Genomic DNA, 16,331 nt, shown 5'->3' with positions numbered 1-16,331 from the left:
CTTCATTCTGACTTGTGTTTTTTGGCTGCACAGAACTAAAATATCGACGTAAATCCATCTGTGTTCAAAAAAGAATAAATGAATTAAATAAATAAACAATTGTTTCGCACATGTGCGTTTTTTTTTTTTTTTTTTTACTTTATTAACCTACGATCAAAAGACGTCTATATTGGCGAGTGTTTGCGATGCTTCAATTCTGACTAGTAGCGTGGTGACTGCAGACTAAACCAGCAACTGTTTTGCTTCCTATTCTTCTCACTTCATCGTACTCGGTGCTTCGTGAACATGCGGCTGGCTCGTGTGTGCGGCGTGTGAGAAAGCGGGCGGGAGAGAGAGAGAGCGCGAGCGCCTGGCTGCGCACGTAACACACAGAAGGACGGCGCCGTCTCCTCTCATCCTCAGCCAGCCAAGATATCGGGTATATTTTTAGGTAGCCCATCAGGCAGGGGGTGTAAAAGTTTAGTAGCCCGAGTGAAAAAGTACATAGCCCCGGGACGTCGGGCTAGTGATTTTGCGAGCCCTGAAAGGGACACAAAGGGGTCCACGAAATGAACTTAAACGTTTAACTTTAACGTTTAATTTTTTCGCAGACTTTTGGTGTAGAGCATAGACACAGTGTCCCATGCAAGTCTACACAACACAACGCTACTGTTTGTAAATCTACACAACACTGCGCTACTGTACAACATGCCTCCACAATTGTACACAACACTACACCATGGCAAAAAAATCTTTTTTCGGTTTCTTATCAATGCATACCTGCATATCATCCCGCTGAACTTTGCTAGAAGTGAAGCGTCAAAACCACAGAAGAAGAAGCGGGCCGCCCAAGCTTTGACATTCACTAACTCCTCATGGACAGATCGCCAGCAACAGGACATGTCCACGTCCACTCCTCACGGATGGCTCGCCAGTTAGAGGACATGTCCATGTCCACTCACAGACGGGTCCTGCGCAATTGTTGGCTGCAGCTCCGTGGTGCTTTCACCTCCCAAAGTTCTCTCACAATTGTGGCAGATTAAATAAAGTCCATTAACACCTGCTTACTGACCGATAGCCATCGAGAGGACATGTCCACGTTCACTATAACTCCTCACAGACTGATCGCCAGTGAGAGGGCATGTCCATGTCCACTCTCATGGACAAATTGCACTCGCCATTGGCAGCTGCAGCTCTGCAGCACTTCCACCTCCTCAAGCTGGCACATTAAATAAAGTCCATTAACTCCTGCTCATGGACCAATCGCCAGTGAGAGGACATATCCATGTCCACTTACTCCTCACGGACTATCGTGCCTGCGATTGCCGGCTGCAGCTTTCTTTCACCTCCTGAAGTTCTCTCACGATTGTGGCATGTAAAATAAAGACCATCCTGCTCACGGACCAATTGCCAGCGAGAGGACATGTCCACTATCCACTCCTCATGGATGGATCACGCACGTGATCGCCACCTGCAGCTCCAGCATGCTTTGACCTCCTCAAGTTCCCTCAACATTGTGGCACATTAAATAAAGTCCATTAACTCCTGGAAATAATGTATTCTGGTGTTTTCTAATGTATCAAATTCATCTGCATGTCCAGGCAGTCTGTAAAAACAGCATCACAAAGCCAAGCTTCTCCCCGTGTGCCCAAGGTTTTTTTTTCTTTCCTCTGCGTGCACCTTACGCAGCCATTTGTGTACTAGATACAGTAGACTACAAGGTTGGAGGTCTGCATGCTGTCTCAGTTTTCCACTTATCTTTTTTTAAGCCTAAGTCATGCTAAGTGCAAACTCATCTTTGCTGCTCGTAAGAGATCATGTAACTGTGAATCTCTGCTTTGCTATAATGTTGCCAGATACAACTGCTGATTTCCAGTAAAAAGGCTAATTAAAAACTATCTTCAAACCTGCACTGATGCAAGCAAAAGCTTGATAATGTTTATACGACGTCTGTGAGAAAAGTATCGTACCTTTTTATTTTTTTCAAAAAATATATGGATTTGATTCATATGTTTTTACGTCAGCCAAGCTTGAACCTTCGTGCGCATGCGTGAGTTTTTCCATGCCTATCGGTTGCATCATTCGCCTGTGAGCACGCCTTGTGGGAGGAGTGGTCCAGCCCCCTCGTCGGATTTTCATTGTCAGGAAATGGCGGAATGATTTGGGCTTTTTTTCCCATCAGAATTTTTTCAGAAACTGTTAGAGACAAGCAGCTGGAAACCATTCGAGAAATTTATTTGGCTTTCGGTGAAAATTTTACGGGCTTCACAGAGAATAAGGACTGTTACTACAGCTTTAAGGACGCCCCACAATGGCGCACGCCGCGCTCCGAGCTGCCATCGAGAGGCAGAAAACACCACATCATTTCTAAACAGATCACTGTGTGGAGCTGGGACCATCGTGAGCAATTTCTCTGATTATCACAAGAGCTGGACATCAGCTATTTTCCGGCAGATTTCACTTTTAACAAGAGATTTTGTCATGGAAAGCCGCGCGGAGGCTTCGCGCATCAGGACCGATTGCCTGATCGAGCGAGACAAAGGAACACCTCCTTTTCGGAGTGCCAGGGGACAAGTTGGGACATGCCTATCTCGGCTTTCAATGCTTACCAGCCCAGTGAGTATAAGAGAAATTGTGGAGAGCTGGGCATGTCCCAACTTGTCCCCTGGCACTCTGAAACGGAGGTGTTCCTTTGTCTTGCTCGATCAGCGAATCGAGAACCGGTTCCTTTCTGGTATCGTTAAGAAATGATTTGATCCACCGACATCAATAAGCTTTGTGCTTAACGATTCTGTTATCGGTCCTTCAGAGTGGCCGTTGTTTTGGTGGGTGTTTGTCAGGAAAATGATGATTTCTCAACATTGATTACAGACCCTGCAGCGGGTCCTTAATCAACTTTTCTGCAGCGCAGCTTTGCTTTGAACCTTGAACCAATCAAAGCGTGGTTCGCAGATTGAAGCAATGCTTCGGTCGATTGCTTCGTTTATTTCTTTCTTTCGCTTAATTTCCCCCGCTAAAACCCTAAAGAGCATACGTCTGTGAGTATGATTTACCTTTTCTATGTTAAACCAACCTGTTATGGTCTTCTGAAACAGTTGTTTTATAACTTAAAAACGGGAGCGATGCTAATGCGTTAGCATGTCTATGGCATTTTCAATGTTAAAAGTTAGCATTTAGCAATTGCAGCTGTCATCACGTTCGGGTGCATTTGTTTTCAAATTGTAATATTCCTTAAATTTATTTTTGCTTATATATTAATAATCTAATGATTATTATATACAATTTTAGAGAAAGAGACAAAAAGAACCTGAATAGAAACACAACAGAAAATATATAATAGCAATTAACAATGAACATAAATAAATAAATACATACAGAAATAAGTGTTTCCTGTGAACACCTAGTGACTCTCACACCTCCATTTCATCCCTGTCTTATTTAAGTTTAATGACAGTTTGTTTCGGTCAAACCATATTTTCAATTTAATTTCATCAGTGATTTCCTGCAGAACTATCTGCCAAACTAGAAAACTGCTGCATCCTAGTAAGAGCAGAATACTACTGGAATGAATCTGAATAAGTTGTATTTTTTTTTCTTCACTAAATGGATGCTGCACTCACTGCAGTTTATTGTCTGGAATAGTCCCAGATTGCATTTCAGAGCTTCTAGAATTGAAACATTTTTATGCAGGTGGTGTTGGGGGCTAATTTTGGGTTTCAGCTTTTTTTGTTTTTCACCACTTTCATCCCTGAATATGAGTTGTGATTAGGGATGGGTATCGAGAACCTGTTCCTTTCGGGTATTGTTAAGAAATGATTCGATCCACCGACATCAATAAGCTTTGTGCTTACCGATTCTGTTATCGGTCCTTCAGAGTGGCCGTTGTTTTGGCGGGTGTTTGTCAGAAAAATGATCATTTCTCTACATTGATTACAGACCCTGCAGCGGGTCCTTAATCAACTTTTCTGCAGCGCGGCTTTGCTTTGAACCTTGAACCAATCGAAGCGTGGTTCGCAGATTGAAGCAATGCTTCGGTCGATTGCTTCATTTATTTATTTCTTTCGCTTAATTTTCCCCCGCTAAAACCCTAAAAAGCATACGTCTATGAGTATTATTTACCTTTTTCATGTTAAACCGACCTGTTATGGTCTTCTGAAACAGTTGATAGATGTATTTTATAACTTAAAAATGGGAGCGATGCTAACACATTAGCATGTCTATGGCATTTTCAATGTTAAAAGTTAGCATTTAGCAATTGCAGCCACCATCACGTTCGGGTGCATTTGTTTTCAAATTGTAATATTCCTTAAATTTATTTTTGCTTATATATTAATAATCTAATGATTATTATATACAATTTTAGAGAAAGAGACAAAAAGAACCTGAATAGAAACAACAGAAAATATATAATAGCAATTAACAATGAACATAAATAAATAAATACATACAGAAATAAGTGTTTCCTGTGAACACCTAGTGACTCTTACACCTCCATTTCATCCCTGTCTTATTTAAGTTTAATGAAAGTTTGTTTCGGTCAAACCATATTTTCAATTTGTTAATTTCTTCAGTGATTTCCTCCAGAACTATCTGCCAAACTAGAAAACTGCTGCATCCTAGTAAGAGCAGAATACTACTGAAATGAATCCGAATAAGGAAAGTTGTATTTTTTTTTTTTTTCTCACCTAAATGGATGCTGCACTCACTGCAGTTTATTGTCTGGAATAGTCCCAGATTGCATTTCAGAGCTTCTAGAATTGAAACATTTTCGTGCAGGTGGTGTTGGGGGGTAATTTTGGGTTTCAGCTTTTTTTGTTTTTCACCACTTTCATCCCTGAATATGAGTTGTGATTCACTTTTGTGCGGATTAAAGTTACTAACTGGGACTCCTGTCTCGTTGCGAGAAAGAAACGAGAATCATCCTCTGTTCTGTTCACACAGCTCCAAACGTTGCGCGGCTCTCTGAGTCAAGATAGAACGATACAATTCAGTCTGAATTAATAACTTCAAAACGAAACACAGTTTTGTTTATTTTTATTTATGTCCAGAGATCAAGGATACAGTGACTAATCTCATATTTATTTACTTTAAGACTCAAGGAAATACATAGAAAACCTGTAAAGCCTACTTTTAGTACAAAATTCACGAGGTATCGATAAGGAATCGGATCGATAAGCAGAATCGATAATGGCATCGCTATCGATAAAACCTTATCAATACCCATCCCTAGTCCTGACGCGTGAAGCCTCCGCGCGGCTTTCCATGACAAAATCTCTTGTTAAAAGTGAAATCTGCCGGAAAATGGCTGATGTCCAGCTCTTGTAATAACCAGAGAAATTGCTCACGACGGTCCCAGCTCCACACAGCAATCCATTTAGAAATGATGTGGTGTTTTCTGCCTCTCGATGGCGGCTCGGAGCGCAGCGCGCCGTGCGCCATTGTGGGGCGTCCTTAAAGCTGTAGTAACACTCCTTATTCTCTGTGAAGCCCGTAAAATTTTCACCGAAAGCCAGATAAATTTTTCGAATGGTTTCCAGCTGCCTGTCTCTAACAGTTTCTGAAAAAATTCTGATGGAAAAAAAGCCTAAATCATTCCGCCATTTCCTGACAATGAAAATCCGACGAGGGGGCTGGACCACTCCTCCCACAAGGCGTGCTCACAGGCGAATGACGCAACCGACAGGCGTGGAAAAATTCACGCATGCGCACGAAGGTTCAAGCTTGGCTGACGTAAAAACATATGAATCAAATCCATATAGTTTTTGAAAAAAATAAAAAGGTACGATACTTTTCTCACAGACCTCTTATAACATTGTTTATATAACATTCATGTTATTTGTATGTTTCTGTTCTTTCGGATTTGTGTGTGTGCCGAATAAATCCATTCATTCATTCATTCATTCATTCATAATGTTGGACTATACATCATGAAAACAACAGTCATGATATTATTGTAATCAATATGTATGCCACACCCCTAGTTTCCAGACAGACCTGAAAACACTGATCACTGCTGTGTGCTGAGAAATTGAAGCCTAAACGTGACTTCAGTGATTCTGTGAATTGTCCCAACTCAGCAGCAGTGAGCATATACATGTGGAGGCATGCAATACTAAAGGAATGTGCACTATTGCCAAACATAAAAATATATGCCTTCACTGTAGCCAACAAACAAACATGTTGTGAACACTTCAATATGGGCATGCACCCACATATGCAGTCAAGCACTCCAGGACAGAACATTACAGGGAGGAAAAATGCATAAATAACAGAAGGAAAGCAGAGAAGGGTAGGGGGAAGTAGAATGTGGGTTAAGTAGTGACACAGAAATAAGAGCATCTATTGTTACAATAATGGCTCTGTAAGGCTGCAAAGCTCATTACATAATCCAAAACAAAAGTGGCTGGATGGACTATAGATCTTTAGATCCATTTTGCTCGTGGTGCAAAAATTATGCCTGAGAAGGCACCAAAAAAAGGGTAATGTTTTCACCAATATGCTCTGTAGCCATGTTAGGACAATTCAAAAACAGTTTGTTAAGACTCGGCTTGTTTTACATGTTGGCAACATTTTAAGCACTCTGACATAGTTGCTGCATTATGCTCATTATAACTATAAAGCTATAAAAACTGACTGCCCTGTGAAAGCTAGATGGGTGAGAGAGATCCAGCAAATGAATGCATCTGGCAAAGGCTCCAGTCTCAGCGTGCATCTAGTATTAAGGCAATTACCACACATGTAAATAAATAAATGACTAAAGCAAAATGTACACAGAAGACCGCTTCCTTCTAAATCATCACAATGATTTCATTCGTGAATATGACCACAAGGGTAGAACCAAACAAAACAAAAAACAAGAACTGACCTAGATTTTCCTTGCTTCCAGTCATCTCAGTAGGTCTTATATAAATAGCCATTATAACTATTATTATTAATAACAAGTGTGTAATTTTTCGGTATACGAGGGCTGTCAATAAAGTAACGGTCCTTTTTATTTTTTTCAAAAACTATATGGATTTCATTCATATGTTTTTACGTCAGACATGCTTGAACCCTCGTGCGCATGCGTGAGTTTTTCCACGCCTGTCGGTGACGTCATTCGCCTGTGAGCACTCCTTGTGGGAGGAGTCGTCCAGCCCCTCGTCGGAATTCCTTTGTCTGAGAAGTTGCTGAGAGACTGGCGCGTTGTTTGATCAAAATTTTTTCTAAACCTGTGAGACACATCGAAGTGGACACGGTTCGAAAAATTAAGCTGGTTTTCAGTGAAAATTTTAACGGCTGATGAGAGATTTTGAGGTGATTCTGTCGCTTTAAGGACTTTTCACGGTGCGAGACGTCGCTCAGCGCTCTCAGGCGGCGTCATCAGCCTGTTCAAGCTGAAAACCTCCACATTTCAGGCTCTATTGATCCAGGACGTCGTGAGAGAACAGAGAAGTTTCAGAAGAAGTCGGTTTCAGCATTTTATCCGGATATTCCACTGTTAAAGGAGATTTTTTTAATGAAAGACGTGCGGACGGATCCGCGCGTCGGGACGCAGCCGACGCGGTGCGGCGGCACAGGAAAAACACCTCCGTGTTGATAACCATTTGTAAAATCCAGGCGGCTTTTGATGGCTTTCAGTGGAGTGAGTATATGAGAAATTGTTTAACAGGCAGGACATGTTCCAACTTGTCCTTAAGGCTTTCAACAGAGGTGTTTTTCCTGTGGCGGAGCGTCGCGGCGGCTGCGTCCCGACGCGCGGACCCGTCCACACGTCTTTCATTAAAAAAATCTCCTTTAACAGTGGAATATCTGGATAAAATGCTGAAACCGACTTCTTCTGAAACTTCTCTGTTCTCTCACGACGTCCTGGATCAATAGAGCCTGAAATGTGGAGGTTTTCAGCTTGAAACAGGCTGACGATGGCGGCTGAGAGCGCTGCGTGATGTCTCGCACCGTGAAAAGTCCTTAAAGCGACAGTATCACCTCAAAATCTCTCATCAGCTGTTAAAATTTTCACTGAAAACCAGCTTAATTTTTCGAACCGTGTCCACTTCGATGTGTCTCACAGGTTTAGAAAAAATTTTGATCAAACAACGCGCCAGTCTCTCAGCAACTTCTCAGACAAAGGAATTCCGACGAGGGGCTGGAGGACTCCTCCCACAAGGAGTGCTCACAGGCGAATGACGTCACCGACAGGCATGGAAAAACTCACGCATGCGCACGAGGGTTCAAGCATGTCTGACGTAAAAACATATGAATGAAATCCATATAGTTTTTGAAAAAAATAAAAAGGACCGTTACTTTATTGACAGCCCTCGTATAAGTTGCACCGGAGTATAAGTTGCAGGACTTCCCAAACTAGTAAAAATCTTGTCAGTGTCACAATCTGTTAATAATGAAACCCTGAACCAAATTCCAGCCAAAATACTAAAGCGTTGTTTCCACCGAGGAGTCTGGGTTGGTACTGCATGGTATGGTTCGGAACGATTAAGCATGACTTGGCTTGCATTTCCACTGCCAGCAGTACTTTTGTTTTGGAGGTGGAGCATGGTAGATTTTAACATACATGTCATTTAGATGAGCATCGTGGCGTCATATTCTTGTTCCTCCACAATGATCACCAGGAAAGTCTGCACTTCCTCGTTTGACCAAGCTTGGCTTCTTTTCGTTGTGTGGATATTTAAAATGCTCTATTCTTGACAAGATTGTTGCTATGAGCCAATCAATGGAGAGCAGTGGGTTAGCTCCTCCTTTTTGGTACCGTTCCATTATTTTGATACCCCAAGCAAAGGGTGACAAAAAGTGGTATGGTATGGGTCGGTTATTTTGGTACCCATCCCTGAATCCGAATGTGGAAATGCACAAAATAGTGACCCGAACCACTTGGTGGAAACAAGGCTTAAGTGTCTAACTGCATAGCAGCCAACTAACTATACTATTACTATGTAGTGTGGCTAAAAACAGCGCAAACAGGCTCACAGACTCTGACCCAGGGCCATAGTGTATTCACTTGAATACACTATGAAAATGCATTCAAGTCACACTCTAAAGTGAAAATACATACAGTGGCATTTCTATGCTGTCAGCTTCTATGTTGCCTCTTCTCTTGTACTACTGGTCCAGGCAATAATAGGAGTCTGTGAGCTGGGCATGAGGGAAAAACGTAGAGCATACCGAGCTTCACCCTGAGGCACACAGAGGACGAACACAGAGAGAGTGTGAGCAGACACAAAGGGAGAGACAGGTCCAGTGGGAGGTCAAAGGTATGATTAAAAAGAAACTAACTTAAAGCAAAAAGTTACAGTAGACTGAACTGGAGTGTCTTGATATACTCATATAGCTACTTTACAAACACTAAGATAAAAGGAAAAGATTATACACACCGTAATAAATGATTATGCATAATGTTAAACCAAGATTTCCCTCGTTAGTATGCCCATACTGCCCCACATACTATGTCCACAATGGCAGAATTGTTTTTAATGGATAATCTCCAATATCCAAGATTTATTATCCATTATTATCCATTTTTCCATCCATCTAATATTGGAAGACGGTATTCTCCTCACATCTCTGAGTGGTGGTAAGGAACAGTAATCAATCAGTAATTCATGACAAACTCTGATATACCATGTTATATTACAAAGCCTCTGTGGGCCCTTAATCATATTTTACAGTTTGCAGAGTTCATTGGAATGCTTCCAAATACCCGCTGCACTGTAACCTTTATTGAGTGTTTGTTATTCTCAAAACATTAAGCCAAAAAGAAAAAAAATGCTGAAAGTAAGTCTGTGAACATTGATACAGTACAGCCTGAATAGAGTATCTTACACATGTTTACTCCATTCAGATCTGTTGTCATTTATATTGTTGTGGACGTGGCACAGTGGCTTAGTGGTTAGCACTGTTGCCTCACACCAACAAGATTCTAGGTTCGCTTCCCATCTGGGGACTTTCTGTGTGGAGTTTGCATGTTCTTCCCATGTTTGTGGGGGCTGTCTCCGGATGCTCTGGCTTCCTCCCACATTCGAAGACATGCAGGTTAGTTGAAGTGGAAACTTTAAATTGAACATAGGTGTGTGTGTGTGCGGGTGTGAATGTTTGTTTGTCTATATGTGGCTCTGAGATATACTAGCATCCTGTCCAGGGTGTACCCTATCTCACGTCCTATGACTGCTGGAATAGGCTCCAGCTCCCTGTGTTTCTTATTTGGAGTAAGCAGGTATAGAAAATGAGTGAGAGTGAGTGAGTGACAGTGGCAGGTGTCAGCATTTGTATGAGTGTCCAACAGCATGATTGTGTTTGCAATAGTGAAGTTGACACTAATAACATACATAGAAGAATTTCAAGAATTGCACAACAGGAACTTAGTTTTCTATCAAGGAGTTTTTAAATTAAAGTGCAGCTATTATGGTCAACCAAATAATAGAGCTAATGCTAGCAATGTTTATCAATGGGAGCAAAGCCCAAAAATGTATTGTGCCATCAACAGTTCTGGGGAAAAGATCTGCACAGAACAATGCAGTGTGAAAAATGCAAAAGCATGACAGTGTGAACACAGACTCAGTCTCCGTGGGCAGTAGTGATGGGCAAACATGTTTGAAATGTAAGGACTGTATCAATGCTGCATTAAAAGTCTTCAGTTCTAAGTCTGGGTTGCTGTGCAGGAAAATCCTTATGCATGTTATTGTGCATATACATCAGTGATGAATCTGGCAATAAGTCCTCTGGGAATATCACCGACAAACACAAACCCACAAATGAAAGGTATCAGATCAGATGGCTGATGTATACTATGTGAGCTCTACACACCACAATATAAATGTACAATTAAATACACATACAGTATATATTTCAGTTCAATTTCAATTTCTTTTCATTTATATAGCCAAATCACAACAAAGTTGCCTCAAGGCGCTTCACACAAGTAAGGTCTAACTTTACCAACCCCCAGAGCAAGCACACCAGTGACAACGGTCAGGAAAAACTCCCTTTGATGATTTGAGGAAGAAACCTCAAGCAGACCAGACTCAAAGGGGTGACCCTCTACTTGGGCTATGCTACCAACACAATTTACAAAACGAATATACAGGAAATTTTGGGCGTCCATGCCGGTGCACAGGACAGGAGGCTTGCAGAACAAGACATCACCCCCATGTCTGGATGGAGCCGCATCTCAAACAGAGAGAAAAAACTGAATCAGGCATCAGAAAAACAACACATACAGAATAATTTGCAACATGAAAAACAGAAGAAATACTAAGGTGATCCCCGGCCACTAGCCCTAAGCATCACTAAAACAACCAGACTTTAGATAAAGCTGAGGCCACGGGCTGCTCTCTTTACTAATAAATGAATTTAAAAGGGTAAAAATCATAGTAACATACTATGCCAGTATGCTAGCCATACAAAAGGGAAAATACGTGCGTCTTAAGTCTGGACATGAAAGTCTCTACAGACCCACAGACCTTTTATTCACCCTAGGGACACAAACTAGTCCTGCACCCTGAGAACAGAGAGCCCCGTCCGTACGTAGGGTTTAAGCATGTCAGCTAAGTAGGGAGGTGCTAGTCCGTGAATCATTTTATAAGTTAGAAAGACAACCTTAAAATCTGATCTCACAGGGAAAATGTGTGGCGCATTATGAAGCGCAAAATATGACAACGGAGACTCCGGACTGTTGAATAACTGAAGTCGTACATCAAACAAGAATGGGAAAGAATTCCACCTACAAAGCTTCAATAATTAGTGTCTTCAGTTCTCAAATGCTTACTGGTTTTCACAAACACTTTTGGTGCAACACAGACACATCTTCAGTGACGTACCCTGGGGTCATTGGGTGTTTCGGGTCTGTCAACATCATACACCCTCGCCCAGGCGACCCAGCCAGGGGTGATCAGGCCCTGGCTTGTGTCTGAGTAGCTTAATGGTCCACGGATCACCCCGTTTGATCCAGAGCCATCTTGACACCTTTTCTGCCGCATCAGTGATGTTTGTAATGGCTCTTCTGCAATGCAGTCCCTTCACTCCCAACATCTTGAGTGCTCTGATGAGTGACTGGCCAACGAATCCTCTGCAGCTGACCTCAATGGGGCTGCATTGAGTCCTCCATCCCCTGCTTCGGCATTCGCTTGCCAACTCCTCGTACTTGGCCCTCTTCCTCTCAAAGGCCTCCTCCATCCGGTCTTCCCAGGGAACAGTCAACTCCAGCAGGACCACTTGCCTTGTTGTTTCTGACACCAAGACTATGTCCGGCCTGAGCGTGGTCACTGCAATGTTTTCTGGGAATTTAAGCTGTCTCCCGAGGTCAACCTTCAGCTGCCAGTCCCGTACTGTTGCCAGCAGCCCTCCTGTTGGTCTTAGGCTCTGCCGTGGTTTCTCCCCGGCTTTTACAAAGGTGACAGAATACCCTGCTGGTTGCTGATGCCTGCTGCTAGAGATCCCTGTGCTGATGACCTCTGCAATAACCTTCGGCACCTGGTCATGTCGCCAATGGTAGCGCCCATCTCCCAGTGCTCTTGGGCAAGAGCTCAAGATGTGCTCCAGTGAACCTCCTCCCTGGCAGAGTGGGCACAGTGGAGTGTCTGCCAGGCCCCAGTGGAAGAGGTTAGATGGACTGGGGAGAACATCGTAGACCGACTGAACTAGGAACTTTATCCGATGTGGTTCAGCCTTCCACAGCTCTGTCCATGATATCTTCCGGTCTGCTGTCTGCTCCCATTGGGTCCATGCCCCCTGTTGCTGCATGGCTACTGTCCTACTGTAGCGGGTCTCCTCCACCCCTTCTCGGACCTCATCCAGGATCAACTGGTGTCTTTCCTTCCCCTGGGCTTTGCTGTACTGTGGTCTTGGGTTACTCCCAAGCCCTGCCCAACCGGATGCCACTGCTCCCACCAGCTCCCTGTGTCGCAGCCTTGATTCTGCCTGCTGGACTGCCTCATGAGCACTCCACTTCCTACCAGTTCTTACTCCAATGCCAGCTGAGGAGACTTTGCTGTCACTGGAGTCTCTATACAGTAGCACCTCTCTTACTCGGGTAACCATAAACTCCACGGTTAAACTACTAAGAGGTAGTTTCAACTTGTTCTTCCTCCCATACAAGGTGATGCTACTTAGGATTCGGGGTAGGCCCAACCACTTCCGCAGGAAATAGTGTTGTTAGAAGGAAATTATTGAGTGTTGTTAGAAGGAAAGGTGATGTAACACAGTGATAAACATAACCCTGTCCCAGCTTTTTTGAAACGTGTTGCAGGCATCCATTTCAAAATGAGCAAATATTTGCATAAAAACAATAAAGTTTATCAGTTTGAACATTAAATATCTTGTCTTTGTGGTGTATTCAATTGAATATAGGTAGAAGAGGATTTGCAAATCATTGTATTCTGTTTTTATTTACATTTTACACAACGTCACAACTTCATTGGAATTGGAGTTGTAGATTTGATATTGGCCTATATTTTTTCAATACACTAGGCTCAAGATTAGATTTCTTAAGTAATAGTTTAATCACTGCAGATATGAAACATTTAGGAACAGATCCAGAAGTTAATGAGAGATTAATAATTTCCAGCACAGTCGGCCCAAGAGAGGGCCATAGGTCCTTAAATAGTTTTGTTGGTATAGGATCAAATAAGCAGATTGTGCATTTTGTCGATGTTATGAGTTTCGTCAGCACGCCTACTGAGACACTATCAAATTTTATAAATGTAGGTAATACCTCAGTGATGGCACCCACCTCAAGCTAGCGCAGGCTAACCACTAAGAAAATGCTAACCACTCCAAAAATTCACAATAAGAGAAATTTATTATAATCAGATCAATATATGCTTAGATCTTTCTTAATTACTGAGATATACATATGTGTTTTTTGGACCATATTTCCTTGATCTTTGACCAAACTATTTCAAAATCTAATCAATTCTACATATCTATCCAAGTAATATTCCCATGAGGTTGAAGGAAATCCACCCAGCCATATTTAAGATATCTTGTCCAGACACATCAGTGAAAACAACAGCCTGGTATCACCACTTCACTGGTGCATAAATGGGAAAATTGACTCTATGAAAGGAAAATGTAAATTATTGGTGGTGATGCATACCTTCTGGTTATATTTAACTTTACTTCATGCTTGTTTATTGAAGAAGAAATGTCCCCATGTGTATGATCCAGCCCAGTATCACGTTTTTTTCTCGTCCTCCCATCACGAAATGAGTGAAATTTTCGTGACAGGTTTTTTTTTTAACTCACCATTACTAACCCTACTCCTACCCCCAACCTTAACCTTAACCATAACCTAATCCTACTCCTTCCCCCCACCCTAACCATAACCACCCCGACCACCCCCCCCCACCACCACCCTGCTTCACTTTTAATTTTGTGCAGCCATCACGGAATGAATTAGAATTAATCTGTTCTGCCATGATAAAAATGAGGCGCTTTTTGTCACAATACCACAAACCAATAGATTAATGTATATTTCGTGCTGCTGAATCACTACTTGCCATGAGACCAGGTTGATATGATCACGCACAGATGTGCATAATGGAGTGTGTATGGGACATCACTCTGCACAGAGGGAGCACAGCACGACCACACGCTCATATGCTGGCAAATAAAACAAACATAAAAAATAAACAATTTTCAATTTCAGACATTTAATTCTTGTTTCATCCATGGTATTTTAGCAAAGTGGAAATGATTATGATACATTCTGTCTGTGGAATGCACAGAGAACTGTGCACAAAACATCACAAATACCACATCTTGAAAAAAATGACAGATTGACTGATATATGCTTCGGATCTGCTCTATAGCTCTGTTGACTGTGGAAATATACTGAAAAAATGCATTTTGTGACTATATTTTTGTTGACCTTGGCCTTTGACTGATCATCTGTAAAAGTCGATCATTTGGATACACCCACCCACAAAGCATAAATACCAAGTTTAGTGAAAGTCGCCTAAACAATTACCAAGTTATTTTGTACACAGACAAGCACACAAATGATTATAATACCTTGTGCTAATAACGGTGCACAGTGCAAAAAATGAGTTTATTTCCGTTTGTAGTGAATCTCAGAGAACTGGAGTGAAGTGAAAACACTCAGATTATTTGCATTAAATATTCCTATATTTAATTCAAAATAATCAGAAACTTGAATGGGTTAACCATGTTTCTTGTTGCACCTCCAGTAGCCATGACAAAGAACTATGAATCATTTGCCTTTAAGATTCTACAGTTTTTTGCAAACTGTCATGTAATTTATGACACCAAATATGTCTCTCAGCTATCTCACTAGTAATCCTGACCACCACTAAGAAAAGGTTAAGAATAGACTGGAAAATTCATGGAAAAATTATATCCTCAAATGGTGTCATAAATCCAGGCGCTATTAGCTCGATGACATCACATTTACCATACAGTACATGCAAGCACGTTAACCAAACATTACTTATATTCCAGGAACATGAAATAATGACCTCCACTATGCACTCTACTGTAAAAATCAATCACTTATTTGTACTGATAATTGAGTTTTCAAGTTGTTGGTTCCACAATACTTAGTCCATATATCTGCACTTGGTGACCTGTGAAAGAGGTGAAAATACATGTAGATGATCAGATTACTGTGCACGCAGGCATGCACGCACACAAACAGAGAAAGAGTTATGGGCACAAATGAACTCAAGCTGGCACTCCCATATTACCCATAAACCTCTGCCACAGACTGTATGGGAAAGAGAAGATTGTATTGATCTTCAAAGTGCTGTGACCAAAATAAACTCATCTTTGATGAAATTGTTATTCATACTTGAGTCTGCAATGATAGTATTTATCAATACTTCAACTGGAAAGGCCTACTGAATCCACGAGGCTGACAGGATTAGAAGAGTTGCCATGTTTTATGACTTGTAAGCTTTTATTTTCAAACCAACATACAGTATGATCCAATTTACAATATAACTACATTTTTAATGTGCCATAAATGTGAGGTATAGTTAAGAGATGTACTAGCGGTGATTTTGGCTTCTGAAGTACACATGAAACTGGTCTCCAAAATATTTTGTCAAGTTTATACTGTATTACAACACCCACTATCCAGTGAAAACACAGCATTCTGATATACTGTATGTCACGTGGAAATGTTCACATATTTGCCTGCCTACATTATGACTTAACAAGGACAGTGCATCCATCAGGGGAAAGATCAGGTTTTATTATCCACTGACCAATACAGCATCGAAATTGTCTTGTTGCCTGCCTGTTCACAGCTTTTCAAGACACCATATACCCGTTTCTACTGCATACTTTATTTTCATGCAGTTGACATATAACAAGAATATTAAAATTAAAAACATTAAAGGTTT

The 16,331-nt window shown here is 41.6% G+C and overlaps 1 protein-coding gene and 1 long non-coding RNA gene across 3 annotated transcripts in view; both read right to left on the bottom strand.

Annotated features, from left to right (window-relative positions):
- kcnd3 (potassium voltage-gated channel, Shal-related subfamily, member 3) overlaps nucleotides 1–16,331 on the bottom strand; it is a 486,339-nt gene that overhangs the window by 433,925 nt on the left and 36,083 nt on the right. The window lies entirely within an intron of this gene.
- Nucleotides 12,079–16,023, bottom strand: LOC117512479. Its single transcript, XR_004561303.1, has 3 exons — nucleotides 16,012–16,023; nucleotides 12,921–12,925; nucleotides 12,079–12,194 (listed from the first exon to the last, which is right to left on the bottom strand). It is a non-coding gene; the product is annotated as an uncharacterized LOC117512479 (long non-coding RNA).

The sequence above is a fragment of the Thalassophryne amazonica genome, chromosome 6 (assembly GCF_902500255.1).
Source record: "Thalassophryne amazonica chromosome 6, fThaAma1.1, whole genome shotgun sequence".
Classification (NCBI taxonomy): Eukaryota; Metazoa; Chordata; class Actinopteri; order Batrachoidiformes; family Batrachoididae; genus Thalassophryne; species Thalassophryne amazonica.
Note: the sequence above shows the minus strand (reverse complement) of the source record. Positions and strands in the feature narration are given on the sequence as shown.